Source organism: Heterocephalus glaber, unplaced genomic scaffold (genome assembly GCF_053883595.1).
Source record: "Heterocephalus glaber isolate CG9 unplaced genomic scaffold, H.glaber_assembly_v1.0 deba00001745, whole genome shotgun sequence".
Classification (NCBI taxonomy): Eukaryota; Metazoa; Chordata; class Mammalia; order Rodentia; family Bathyergidae; genus Heterocephalus; species Heterocephalus glaber.
The window spans coordinates 762,221-776,947 of record NW_028258451.1 but is presented as its reverse complement, the minus strand read 5'-3'; the positions used below and the strand labels follow the sequence as shown (position 1 = coordinate 776,947).

Genomic DNA, 14,727 nt, shown 5'->3' with positions numbered 1-14,727 from the left:
CTGCTAAGAGCCACTTATACTGAACCTACCACTGACATCATATTAAATGGGGAAAAGCTGAAGTTTCCCTCTAAAATAGGAAGAAGACAAGGACATCCACTATCTCCACTTCTGTTCAATAAAGTACTTAAAATATGACCCGAAGAAATTGGGCAAGAGAAAGAAATGTCAGAGATATCTATGGGAAATGAAGAACTCAAATTATTTTTTATAAATTTTATCCCAGTCCCCTTCCCCTATGTATAAAAGCTTTGTTTCAATTATTTTCTTCTAGTTTCACTTTTTTTTCTTGTCACACCAGTAGTGGAGAAGGGTTGCTTTTTCCCCACAGCCCCTCCAGCATTTGTTATTGGTTTATTTCTTGATAGCAGCCATTCTTTCTGGAATGAGATGGAACCTCAGTGTTGTTTTAACAGTTTTATGAAATGCATGTCACCACAGGACTTGTGTTAACAGGGATTAAGTAGGACATAAAAAGATGTAGAAATGTTGAGTGTGAGGATATATTTTTGACAAGGAAGGATTTTTGTATGGTAAGATTTGCCCTACCAGATTTAAAATACAAAAATGAGGACAAAACCATCACACTAAATACAAAACAGTGTGTGGAAGAAAAGCTTTATGAAAGGAAATTTGGTTGTTCTGTTTTTTGGTCTTCTTGGTTTTGTTGAACCTATGAGTTAATCCTTTTTATCTTTTGTTGCTCAAATGTGGCTAAAAGGGCTTTGACACATTCTCTCATAATCCACCTTCCTCTCCAAGGTAAGACCAGATAAGATCAACAACTGGAACAGCATTCTAATGAGGGACAGAAAAGAAAAAAAAATGGAAATGAAATCTATGTAAATAGGGAAGGGCAGAGGGGGTGAAGGGCGCACAGGTAATGAGGAAAAAAATAAGAACCAAGATATATCATGTACAGGTACAAACACCCAATGACAAATGTAAATGAATTGTATACCTAAAATGTACCAATAAAAGAACTAAAAAAACCCCCAGTTAATCAGTGATGCTTTTCAGATTCATAAGGACAATGGGGAATATAGGGAAAGCACAGGAGTTGTAAGAATAAGATGGAGTCACTTGTGTCAATCCTACCAAAAGGTAAAAAAGGTAGGTTTCAAGGGAAAGGTTCTTAGGTATGAGTAACTGCTGATGGCTGTTACAAGACTGTGCTAAAATCATAACTTTGTTCTGAATCAATTTGATCCTCATTTAACAGACCTGCCATTGGAGAATCTGGATCTTGACATTCACAGGTAAAAAACAACCCTTATAGTAGGGGTAGATGCATAATCAGAGGACACCCTTTGTAACACAGAGAATTACCCCAAGGGGTAAATGGCAGTGATGCATACTCTACCTTGTGTCACTGTTTAGCTGTCCAGAGGCCCCTGATCAGGTGCTGAGGCTGTGTGCCAGACCATAGCATACCAAGGTCCTCATGGTGTCTTGACAGTGCTTGTTGAGACTAGCAAAGTTCCTCAGAAGGATGGCATGGGAATGGAATACATATAACTAATCCCAAATGCCCTATTATCTAGTCTTTCTCTCTTGCTTTGTTGCTGATCGCCAGTCTTATAAATTCAGTAGCTTTGCAAAGGGTATTAGAATAGAAAGTTCAGGAATGCTGCAGCACACAAGTTGCCTTCTGCTCTGTAAGTAACCCCTCATAAACTCAGTTATTCCAAAGTGGCAGCTGTCTGAGCCATGTTTTGTACCCTCAATTTGGAAGCAGATGTTTCTTTTACATATTTCTGGCAAAAAATTGGAAGAGCAGATGACTGACATCATAAATCACTCTCAGCCCCTTACATACATACATACATACATACATACATACATACATACATATGGCTTAAACACAGAGCACATTCAACAAAAATGCTTTACCACTGAAGTATATCCCATTCTTTTTAGTTTCATAGGGTCTCACTAGTTGCCTAGCTGGCACCAGCTGTGCTCCTCCTCTTTCATTCTACCAAGCAGCTGAGGTTATAGGTATGCACTATGTCTTCAGGTGAAATTATGCAACAATATTCAATTTGGAAAAAGTGTCTTTGTTCTAAGGGAAGATGGACAGGTATGTTCTCACTTCATGTGGTAAGGCTTTTCATTTTACTGATGCCTTTTTAGACACTACCATGAAACCTCAGTAAGAAAAGCATATCAACACATTCAGAGTTCTGGTTAAAATTAAAATATCCTTTTTCCAAAGAAATCTGAAATAGCGTTTTATAAGCTAAATGTATTTGGCCATTTGCAAATGTCCTTGCATCTTTGACATTTATCATGAATACTAACATAGTATAACTTGTAATTACAGTATTCTGCAGTATGCAAGACACAAGTTTCACCTTGGATGGAGACTCATTTATCCTTCATATAAACTCTATGGAGTACACCGTGAGATTTGATTATGTAATTTACCACAGCAATACATTTGTGAGTTCTTTAAAGTAGGAAATTTTTGGTGAATCCTGAGGACACATCTTTTAAGAATCATATTTTGGGGTCCTGAGTCACGCGGAAGACCCCAAATCACCCCACTGCACACAGGCAGGTCTGCCCACACCCTGCCGAGGTCCCCAGTCACGCGGAACACATGCCAAATCAGCCCGCTGCAGACAGGCAGGTCTGTGCATGCCCTACTGAGGTCCTGAGTCACGTGGAAGACACTGAATCACCCCACTGCAGACAGGGAGCCACCTGATTCCACATTACCAAGGCGCAGAGGACACCAGACCACCAGACCAAGGTACTGAGTCCCACTGTTCCCGGCCCAGAGGTAGGGGCTTCTGAGCTGTCGTCCCACTGCTCCTGGTCCAGAGGAAGGGGCTTCCCAGTCACCATCCCTCCTGCTGCTCCCAGCCCACAGGAAAGGGCTTTTGGGCCACCTTCTGTCCCACTGCTCCTGGCCCAGAGGAAGGGGCTTCCAGGCCACCATCCCTCCCACTGCTCCATGCCCAGAGGGAGGGGCTTCTGAGCCACCATCCCACTGCTCCTGGTCCAGAGGAAGGGGTTTCCTGGCCACCATCCCTCTGGCTGCTCCCAGCCCACAGGAAAGGGCTTTTGGGTCACCATCCCTACCGCTCCTCCCAGCCCCTGTCCCACCTCACCCAGCTCAGAGGAGGTAATCCGTGCAGGCGCTAACAGCCCCCGCCCCAGTCAAAATGAGAAAACACATAAATAAGTCTCAAAACCAGACTTCCAGATCACCTACAGCAACCCCAAAGGGAAATGAGATGGAACACTCTGATACTCAACCACCTGGACCCACTGAACTGGCAACAAAAGAGGATCTGGAAAAAAATGAAATCAGAAATAATTTCTAAGATAACAGGAGAAATTGTGCCCTTAGTGCAAGACATGATTAATAAATCTAGAGAGAAGCTGAGGAACATGATGGAATCCCAACATAAGAAACAAATGGAATCCATAAAACAGATGCAAATAGATTTCCAGGACATGAAAAACTCCACTGAAAGTCTACACAGCAGAATGAGCCAATGTGAGGACAGAATTTCAGATACAGAAGATAACATTGCAATTGGTGACCAGGAAAAGAAAAATTGCTTCAGAATTATAAGGGAACATGAGAAATCAATCCAGCAGCTGCTAGATGATGCAAAAAAGAATAACATAAGACTGATTGGGCTCAATGAAGAAACAGGAGAGAGTGCAGATGACATAAAAAAATCTCTTCACAGAAATAATGGCAGAAAACTTCCCAATCAGGGGAAAAGAGCTTGACATACAGATAAGTGAGGCATATAGGACTCCACATAGCCTTGATCAAAAAAAATCTACACATAGGCATATAATTGTTAAGATTCCAGAAACACAACAGAAGAACAAAGTTCTCCAAGCAGTCAGAGAAAAGAAACAAATCACATACAAAGGAAAGCCCATCAGAATCACAGCAGACTTCTCAACACAAACCATCAAGGCAAGAAGAGCTTGGAGTGACATATTCCAAGCCCTGAAAGAAAACAGCCTCCAACCCAGATTGATGTACCCTGAAAAACTATCTTTCAAAATGGATGGAGAAATAAGATACTTTCATGACAAAGAGCACCTTAGGAACTTCGTGAATACCAAACCAGCACTCCAAAGAATTTTACACAATAGCCTAGGAACAGACATTGAGGATCACAACCCCAGGAAGCAAAGCAGAATGAACCCATCTGGCATGACAAGAAATTAAATGTAAAGGGGGAGAACCCAACAAAAAGAAAAAATCATGGCAATGACAAGTCAATACGTTTCAGTTATAACCATCAACGTTAATGGTCTCAATTCACCAATCAAAAGAAATAGACTGGCAGAATGGGTCAAGAAGCAAAATCCAACAATATGCTGCATACAAGAAACACACTTAATTCAAAAGGAAACTCATAGACTGAAAGTTAAAGGGTGGAAAACAATACTGCATGGGACAGGAACCCGAAAAAAAGCAGGAGTAGCTATCCTCTTGGCAGATCAAGTAGATTTCAAACCAACACTGATTAAGAGAGACGAAGAAGGACACTACATCCTTGTAAAGGGAAGAATCCAAGAGGAAGAGATGACAATCATAAATATCTATGCACCAAACACTAGTACACCCAACTATATAAAACAAATACTAACGGACATGAAAAGCCATATATGCACTAATACAATTGTAGTGGGGGACCTCAACACCCCACTGTCACAAATAGATAGATCAACTAGACTAAAACTAAGTAATGAAATACTAGAACTCAATCGAACTCTTGAACAAATGAACTTAACAGATGTTTACAGAGTCTTCCACCCCACAAAATCAGAATACACATTCTTCTCAGCTGCACATGGGTCATTCTCCAAAATAGACCACATACTCACACATAGAACATGTTTAAGTAAGTGCAAAGGAATTGAAGTTATCCCCTGTATATTATCAGACCATAGTGCCATGAAATTGGAGATCCATAGCAAAGAAACTCAAAAAATTTCATAAACACGTGGAAATTGAACAACACACTTCTGAATAACCAATGGGTCACAGAGGAAATTAAAGAAGAAAACAGACAGTTCCTTCAATTAAATGACAATGACAGTACAACATATCGGAATCTATGGGACACAATGAAAGCAGTCTTACGAGGGAAATTCATAGCAGTGAATACACATATTAGGAAAACAGAACGAGCCCAATTAAATAACCTGATGCTGAACCTCAACCTTCTAGAAAAAGAAGAGCAGGACAACCCCAAAGCTCATAAAGGGAAGAAATTACAAGGATCAGAGGAGAAATCAATGCAATGGAGACTAAGAGAATGATACAAAAAATCAATGAAGCCAAGAGTTGGTTCTTTGAAAGAATCAACAAAATTGATAAACTTTTAGTCAACCTTGTCAGAAAAAGGAAAGAAAAGGCCCAAATCCATGCAATTAGGAATGAAAAGGGTGAAACTACAACAGACCCAGCAGAAATCCAGATGATCATCAATACCTACTTCCAGAACCTATACGCCAATAAGATGGACAACACAGAAGAAATGGACAGATTCCTAGATACATATGAATTACCAAAGTTGAACGAAGAAGACCTAAAAATTCTGAACAACCTGATATCAACCAATGAAATTGAAAATGTAATTAAAAGCTTATCACCTAAGAAAAGCCCGGGCCCTGATGGCTTCACTGCTGAATTCTACAAGACATTTAGAGAGGAACTGCTGCTGCTACTGTTTAAACTCTTCAATGAAGTTGAAAGGGAAGCAATACTCCCAAATTCATTCCTGGAAGCAAGCATCACCTTGATCCCCAAAGCAGAGAAAGACCCAACTGAAAAAGAGAACTATAGGCCAATCTCACTAATGAACATAGATGCAAAAATCCTTAATAAGATACTGGCAAACAGAATGCAGAAGATCATCAAGAAGATCATACACCCTGATCAAGTGGGATTCATCTGAGGGATGCAGGGATGGTTCAATATATGAAAATCAATTAATGTAATACACTATATCAATAGAGCCAAGGACAAAAACCATATGATTATCTCCATAGATGCAGAAAAAGCATTTGACAAAATCCAACATGCATTTATGATAAAAACCCTACAAAAAATTGGAATAGATGGTCTCTACCTCACACTGATAGAAGCCATCTATGAAAAACCAACAGCCAATATCATACTAAATGGTCAAAAACTGAAATCCTTCACACTCAAATCAGGAACAAGACAAGGATGTCCACTATCACCACTCTTGTTCAATATAGTTCTGGAAACATTAGCCACGGCAATTAGACAAGAGAAAGAAATAAAACGAATAAAGATAGGAAATGAAGAAGTCAAATTGTTATTATTTGCAGATGACATGGTACTCTATATAGAAGACCGCAAGAACTCCACCAAAAGTCTTCTAGACTTAATAACCAAATTCAGTCAAGTAGCTGGTTACAAGGTCAACACACAAAAATCAATAGCTTTCCTCTACGCCAATGACAGACTCATTGAGAGAGAAATAGGGCAAATAATTCCTTTCACAATAGCATCCAAAAAACTGAAATACCTAGGAATCATCCTAATGAAAGAAATCAAAGACCTCTTTTCTGAAAACTATGGCACTCTGAAAAGAGAGATTGAAGATGATATCAGAAAATGGACAGACATCCCCTGCTCCTGGGTAGGAAGGATTAATATAGTGAAAATGGCCATACTTCCAAAACTGCTATATAGATTTAATGCAATTCCAATGGAGATCCCAGCAGCATACTTCATAGACCTCGAGAAAACAATCCAAAAATTCATTTGCAGCAAGAAGAGACCCAGAATAGCAAAAGCAATGATAGGTAACAGAGACATGCCAGGGGGTATCACAATCCCCAACCTGCAACTATACTACAAAGCTACTGTGATAAAAACAGCATGGTACTGGCAAAGAAACAGGCTTGAGGACCAGTGGAACAGATTAGAAGATGCAGAAACAACGCCAGACACACTCATCCATCTCATCTTCGATAAAGGAGCCAAACACCCTCACTGGAGGAAAGATAGCCTCTTTAATAAATGGTGCTGGAAAAATTGGGCTTCAACTTGCCAAAGATTAAAACTAGACCTGTATCTCTCACCATGCACTAAACTAAAATCAAAATGGATTAAAGATCTAAATATTAAAATAGAAACTCTAAACCAGTTGGAACAGAGGTTAGGTAGAACCCTTGAAGACATTGGTGTAGGAAAAGATTTTATGAACAAAACCTTAGTTGTCTGTGAACTAGCACAAACAATCAACAAATGGGATCTCTTCTTATTAAAAAGCTTCTGCACAGCAAGAGAAACCACCAGCAGTGTGAAGAGACAACCCACAATGTGGGAAAAAATCTTCACCTGCTCTTCCTCAGACAAAGGTCTACTATCTCGAATCTATAAAGAACTTAAAAAGATCAGACCTTCCAAATTTAAAGACCCAATCCAAAAATGGGCATCTGAAATGAACAGACATTTCTCACACAAAGAAGTAGAAATAGCAAATAAATACATGAAAAAATGTTCAACGTCACTGGTCATTTGAGAGATGCAAATGAAAACAACACTGAGATTCCACTTCACTCCAGAAAGAATGGCTGCTATCAAGAAATCAACCAATAACCAATGCTGGCGGGGCTGTGGGGAAAGAGGAACCCTGCTCCACTGCTGGTGGGAGTGTAGACTGGTGCAACCACTGTGGAAATCAGTATGGAGATACCTCAAAGAACTAGGACTGGAAATCCCATTTGACCCCGCTATTCCACTGCTGGGGATCTTCCCCAAAGAATTAAAAGAATCATACCACAGTGATATATGTGCACCCATGTTCATAGCAGCCCAGTTTGTAATAGCTAAAACTTGGAAACTGCCCAAATGCCCATCAACTGGAGACTGGATAAAGAAAATGTGGTTTTTTAATAAAATGGAGTAGTACTCAGCCATAAAAAATGAGAAATTAGAGACATTCATAGCTAAGTGGATGCACATTGAGGCAATACTCTTAAGTGAAATCAATAGGACACAGATGTGTAAATACCAAATAGTTTCTCTGGTGTGAGAAACTGAAAGTGTAAATAAGGACTAAACGTATACTAGGTAATGTGAAATAGGAAGAAAAGGGGCAAAGGGGAAGGAAGTGGGAGGGCTAGGGGAAAGGATAGAAGGGAATGGGATTAATATGAGAAAATGGAAAAATAGGAACAAAATTTTTGTAAATAGGGAGGGCTGGAGGGGTTGAAGGGAGGGCTGGGCAAGGGTGAAAAACAAGAACCAAGAGAGACTATGTAAAGGTGCAAATTTCCAATGATGAATGTCATTATATTGTATACCTAAAATGTACCAATTATTAGAATGAATAATTGATAATGTAAAATAGGAATAAAAGGTCCAAAGGGGTAGGGGTAGTGGGAGGCACAGGGGAAAGGAAAGAAGGGAAAGGAAAAAATGATGAGAAATGGAAAAAATGGAAATAAAGTCTTGTAAATAGGGAAGGATGGAGGGTGTGAAGGGAGGGCTAGGAATGGGGAAAAAAATAAGAACCAAGATGCATTATATAAAGGTAGAATTCCCAATGAGAAATGTAATTGTGTTGTATACCTACAGTGTACCAAACCAAGATGCATTATATAAAGGTAGAATTCCCAATGAGAAATGTAATTGTCTTGTATACCTACAATGTACCAATAAAAGAATTTAATACCAAAAAAAAAAAAAAAGAGTATCACCTCAATGTGTATCCGTTTGGTAAAAAAAAAAAAAAAAAAAAAAAAAAAGGATTATATTTTGTGGGGCCAGGGATTTAGCTCAGTGGCTCTGTGCCTCACAAGCGTAAGATCCTGAGTTTGATTCCCAGTACCAAAAAATTAAATGTTTTGGACAGGGTCAGTTCAGGCTGGTCTTTAACTATGTAACCCAGGTCAGCCTGTGGCTATCCTCCTCCCTTAGCCTAACAAGTGCTGGTGTTACAGGAATGCACCACTATGCCTGGCAAAAATGATCTTTCTAAATTCACTGTATTTATCTGGATTCACTCCAGAATAAATCCTTTTATGACAGCAAATTTTAACACTTGATGAAAGAGTCGGTATATTCATTACATGTGTGAGGTTGCTCTCTAGATCAACTATTCTATTCCAGTTTTGGTGCTTATATAAAAGCCTTAGTATACCCATTACGTTTGTATGCCTTCCTCAAAGGTATAAAATTTATGCCTAGTGAATTTTGGGGCTGGTAAGTCTCTGTTGTATGTGCATTGTTTTTTGCAACGCATGCAATAACATGCATTATTTTTTTTTAAACTGTTGCTCTTTAGTCTGGACTGGGATGTTGATTACTGTTTGACTTCAGGAAGGTTTTGCCACCTTCCTTGCATGTGTAAGATATCCCATATATAAATTCTCCAGTGTTACACATGGTGTGAATTTGCATTCATCTCATTTCTATGGTTTCTCTCCAGTACGAGTTATCTAATTTGTGCTGGGGTGTGAGCACTGAAGATATTTGCCAAACTACATTTTTCTAAGATTTTCTCAAGGATATATTTTCTGATGTATTCTGAGCCTTGAGTGCATATCACAAGATATACAAGACTAATTCTGTTTGTGAGGATTCTTTCCAGTTAGAATTTTTTGGTGAATACTAATGTCAGATTTTCACCATCAAGCATCTTTACATTGGAAAGGTTTCTCTGTACTATGCATTAACTTATGGTTATGTGTTAAATGATAACTTGAGGCTTGCCTCATTCTGCATGAAAATTATCTTTCCAGCAGGAACTGTCCAATGTTTTGTAAAGCTTGAACACTGCATGAAGTCTTCTGTCTCATTCATCAGCTTTCTCTCCAGGATGAAATCTCCAAGGAATCCCAAGTTAGGAATTGTCATGAAAGCCCTTGCCATATTTTTTCTAGTATGTGTTACATGCTTAGTTAGGCTTACACGCTAATAGCTGTGCTACACTCATTGAATTTGTAAGATTTCTCACCGCTATGAGTTCTCTGGTGCAGAAAGTGTCAAGTTTGACTCAAGATCTTGGCACATTCATTACATTACTAAGGTTTCTCTCAAGTATGAAATCTAGGATGATATGCTAGGGAGGAGTTTAGACTGAACACATTGCCACATTCATTACATTTGTAAGGTTTCTTTAGTATGAATGTTTTGATGACATGCAAGGTAGGAATTGCGACTGTACACCTTGCCACATTCATTACATTTGTAAGGTTTCTCACCAGTATGAACTGTCTGATGACGTATAAAGTGTGATTTCTGATTGAAGTCCTTGCCACATTCATTACATTTGTAAGGTTTCTCTCCAGAGTGAACGCTACAATGACACACAAGTTTGGAATTGCGACTGAACACCTTGCCACATTCATTACATTTGAAAGTGCCGCGGACCAGCCACAGTCGATGTAGGTTAGGAAGGGGAGATGTCCTGGGCTGGCGATGAGAAAAGAACCTTCACAAGTAATGTTCAGGTTCCCTCTGAGAAGTCTCAGGGTCTGATTTATTTTTATATCTTTAAGCAATAGTGAAGAGGCATTGGGCGGTACATGTTGCCTTAGCAATATCTGATGAGGTAAAGGTTATTTTTGTTAAACAGTATATTTTTTCTAAGCTGATTCATTTCATTGAACATCATGAATACATTTTTTAAAAATTACAATTGTCCCCTTATTTCCCCATACCTAAGCAGAACAGAAAGTATTTTCCCATACCTGAGCAGAACAGAAAGTAACTTAATCAAATTAAATGTCAAACTTGTGGTCACCAGCTAGCCCTTGAGAAACTGCACAATGGTTAATATAGTTTGCTATTAGCTCTCTTTTTTTTATACCTCTGTTCATCTTAACTAAATGTCATTTGGGTTCACAGTCCATGAGCAGGAGATATTTACAGCACTTTGAGAAATATTGAGTAATTTGCCTCCTTAATGCATTTACCTGTCTTAACATTCTTTTTATTCCCCATTTCCCACTATTTTGTACATCAAAAGTCTGTCCTTTCAATCTCTTTATAAGACCCCTTTAGTAAAAAGAATGTCAGCAATAAGAGAGGGAGGAATAGTAGTGGGAAAACAGCGGGGGTTTTAAGAGAGATTTCTTTAGGAGTGGATGTGGCAATAGAACTTAAGAGAAACTGGAATTTAAGACTTTTGAGCCAGATCAAATTTCAATATATCATTGCCAATTAGCCTCATGGAGAGTTTGTTGTTAGTCACAAACACAGTGACTCCTGTGACCAGAGTAACCATTATAAACATTATGGCAAGAAAAAAATAAAACATGAGGGTACGATGTGTCCCACCCTTTCTTTCCCCAGCTGGAACTTTGTCAAGCAGCCTTGGAGGTCGGTTGGGCTTTGCCATGAAAGGTTTCTCTCCAGAATGAATTAACAGATGGTCTGCAAGGTATGAATTACACTTGAACATTTTACCACATTTGCTACATTTGAAAGGTTTCTCTTCAGCATGGATTGTTTGATGATTTGCTAGAAAAGACCTACGACTGAACACTTTATCACTTTCATTACATTTGTAAGGTTTCTCTCTAGTGTGGATTCTCTTATGCCTTGTCAGGTATGACTTTTGACCGAAGACCTTGCCACATTCATTACATTTGTAAGGTTTCTCTCCAGTATGGATTTTCTGATGACTTGCTAAGTATGATTTGTCACTAAATACCTTGCCACATTCATTACATTTGTTTGTTTTCACTCCAGTATGAATTTTCTGATGACGTATAAAATTCGAATTCCTATTGAAGACCTTGCCACATTCATTAATTTGAAAAGTTTCTCTCCAGTGTGAATTTGCCGATGTAGCACAAGTTGAGAAATACGATTGAAGACTTTTCCACATTCATTACATGTGTAAGGTTTGTCTCCATTATGCATTCTCCAGTGACTTCTAAGGTTGGATTGCTGATTGAAGTCTTTGCCACATATATCACATAGAAATTGTTTCTCACCAGCATGGACTATCTGATGCACAGTAAAGCATGAGCCTTGATTAAAAGATCTGTAAGGTTTTGTACAACTGTGCATCACTGGTTGTGTGAAAAAAGAATCAAGAAAACCTTTTTCATATTCATGATTAATGTTTGTTATGACACTAGAAGGATTTTGTTGGTGGGATAAAACTGAAGAATCATTGTTGACAGACTGCTCAATATAATTCCTTTCAAAAATGTTCCTTTCTTTTTCAAATAGCTGTAGTTCAGGTACACGTGACCGAAAACTTACTCCAAGCCACTTTTTAATGTTTCTTTCCTGTATCCCTTCTACCATGTTCATCTCTTCTACCAGTGAAATTTTCCTTGTGAGTCACACAGAATCCTGTGTCAAGTCTTCCACTCTCTCTGCAGTGATACTCAAAGTCATGTATATTTGTCTGGATTTCTTTGAAGCACAATTCTTCAATGTCATGAATTTTATGTCTTTCCAACATTACTGTCTGGAACATTTCTCCTGTATCATTTTTCCATTTTGGTGGAAATTCATTGATGACATGTTTAGAAGAGGTATCTATGAAATATAAAAAATCACCAGGTTCTGATTCATTACACACGATAAATTTTGTTACTGAAACACATGACCTTACACCAAAAGTAATAATTATACTTGAACAGTTATGAAACTTCATGATTTTTACTTTTTAGGAAAACAGAAGGAATCAGAAAAGTTGCATTACATGTAACTGAAACCAAGTGTAGAAATCCCATTTCAAATAATGACCAAAACACTCATACTGCATGAAATAATTCAACGCATACCTTGATTACAATTTTCAGTCCTCAAATAGGGGAGACATAAATTGTGCGATAAGCCCAAAACTGAATGGATTTCTAATGGAGGATGGAGGTAAATGAGACATGAAAGGGATCCTCTCATCATAAAATGTAAAGGCTGATCAGTCTAAGGATAACAACTTTGAAATATTTACTATAAAATAGCTATGATTCTTAACTATCTAACAACACTATTTTGTAAAAACTTTTGAGAAGTTATTGTTGCTTTTAAATTTAGGACAAAAGGTCCTAAATTTATATTTCTAACTGTAATTCACACAGAGTATAAATAGCATAAGCAGGATTTGATTCTTGGCCTGTAGGCTCAGTCAACATGTTCTCAAAGATACCTATTCACACAGTACATAATATAACAAGTCACAACAAATACAAGAAACAAGGAAAGTAGCATTTCAAAAGAAAGAGAACTGAGCTGTGTTATGTCACTCAGACATCCCTCATAGATGTTATGTGAGTCATCAACATGGCACACATTGACTTAGATGTCCTAAGAACATCTAAAGGATGAGGAGATGTCTTTCCTTACACTGTGAAGTTAGTGTGGGAGTCCTCTACAAATTCAAGTATGTAGAAGAACAGATATATATTGAGAAACAGCAGTGCAGTGCATCCAGATCAAGGAACCACATGAAATAGAGCTAGCATGGAAAAAGACAAGAATGGAGGGAAGGATGTAAGGGGCATGAGGTAGCAGAGTTTGTGCTGGTAAATCTGTGGGAATGTAATTGCATTAGGGCTATTAATATTCTTACCTTTGTGGAAAAGAGAAATGGATGTAGCAAATGGGATAAAACTGTCTGATTTTTAACTATGGGAAGGAGTATTCAGAATACTCCTTCCCATAGTTAAGAGAGAATGGAAAAGAGTTAACAGTGTAGCAGTGTGATGGTGGGGAAGAAAGAAGAGTCACATCTTCTAAAGTATCTTTAATAAAATTTGTCAAATTGAGTGACCTGCAAGTTCTAGGTATATATTTAACAAATTCTTCTTTATATAGTCTAAGAGATTGTGTACAGAAATGTTCTAAGCAGTACCTGAAAACAAAAACCTTGAAATAGTCACGAAGAGATGGTGAATTAATTCTATTCCCTCATAGAAACTCAATATAAGTTTTAGGGTTCAGCAATCTAGGGAGACAATGGGCAAAAAGCAATGATTCTCTGGCTATGGAGATATGAGATAGCTTGAAGAAACAAGTCTAGCAGGAGGTCTACTGTCAGTCACATTGGTGAAACTGAAAAACAAAACAAAAACAAAAAGAAAGGTAAAAAGAGCCATCAACCATTGAGGATTCCTAAGCACTGCCATGGCATGGCTCAATGATCAAGGACAACCCAAAGCAGATAATTTGCCTTATCAATTGTCAGAATGCCAGTAATGGCCTGACCTTATGTCACAATGCCTGTGTCATTCACAGCAAATAGGCATTTCTCAGCAAAAGAAAGGGTGAGAGCAGGACAATAAAGTGTTTTAAAAGACAAAGAGACTAATTGCAAATATTTTATCAGAATCAACTGTTAGCAGCACTGTTCTGTTTTACTATTAACTATTGCCATTAATACCATACTGTGCCTAATTTATAAGAAAAACTTTATCTTAGTTATATGTGCATTGGAAAAGGCACAGTAAATTAGGGTTTGGTACAACTTGCAGATATAGTTCCGCACTTGGGGTCTTGGAAGGTATGAAACACAATAATGAAAAACTATTGTAAACTGTGATAGGGTTCAAAAATACTAAATATAAAATAGCGCTAGAGACAATCCTGAAACTAAGAGGTTTTACATATAAGAGACAGAAAACTGATAAAACTTATAGCTAGTTTAACTGAAAAAATGAGGAAAGACTGGGCCAAATCACCCCACTGCAGACAGGCAGGTCTGCCCATGCCCTATCTAGGTCCTGGGTCGCACA

General features: G+C 38.2%; 1 protein-coding gene and 1 pseudogene across 1 annotated transcript in view; both read right to left on the bottom strand.

The window, feature by feature from the left end:
- The window catches only part of LOC101703122 (uncharacterized), a 64,097-nt gene that overhangs the window by 32,734 nt on the left and 16,636 nt on the right, over nt 1–14,727 (bottom strand).
- On the bottom strand, nt 10,478–12,457 carry LOC101703820 (uncharacterized; annotated as a pseudogene).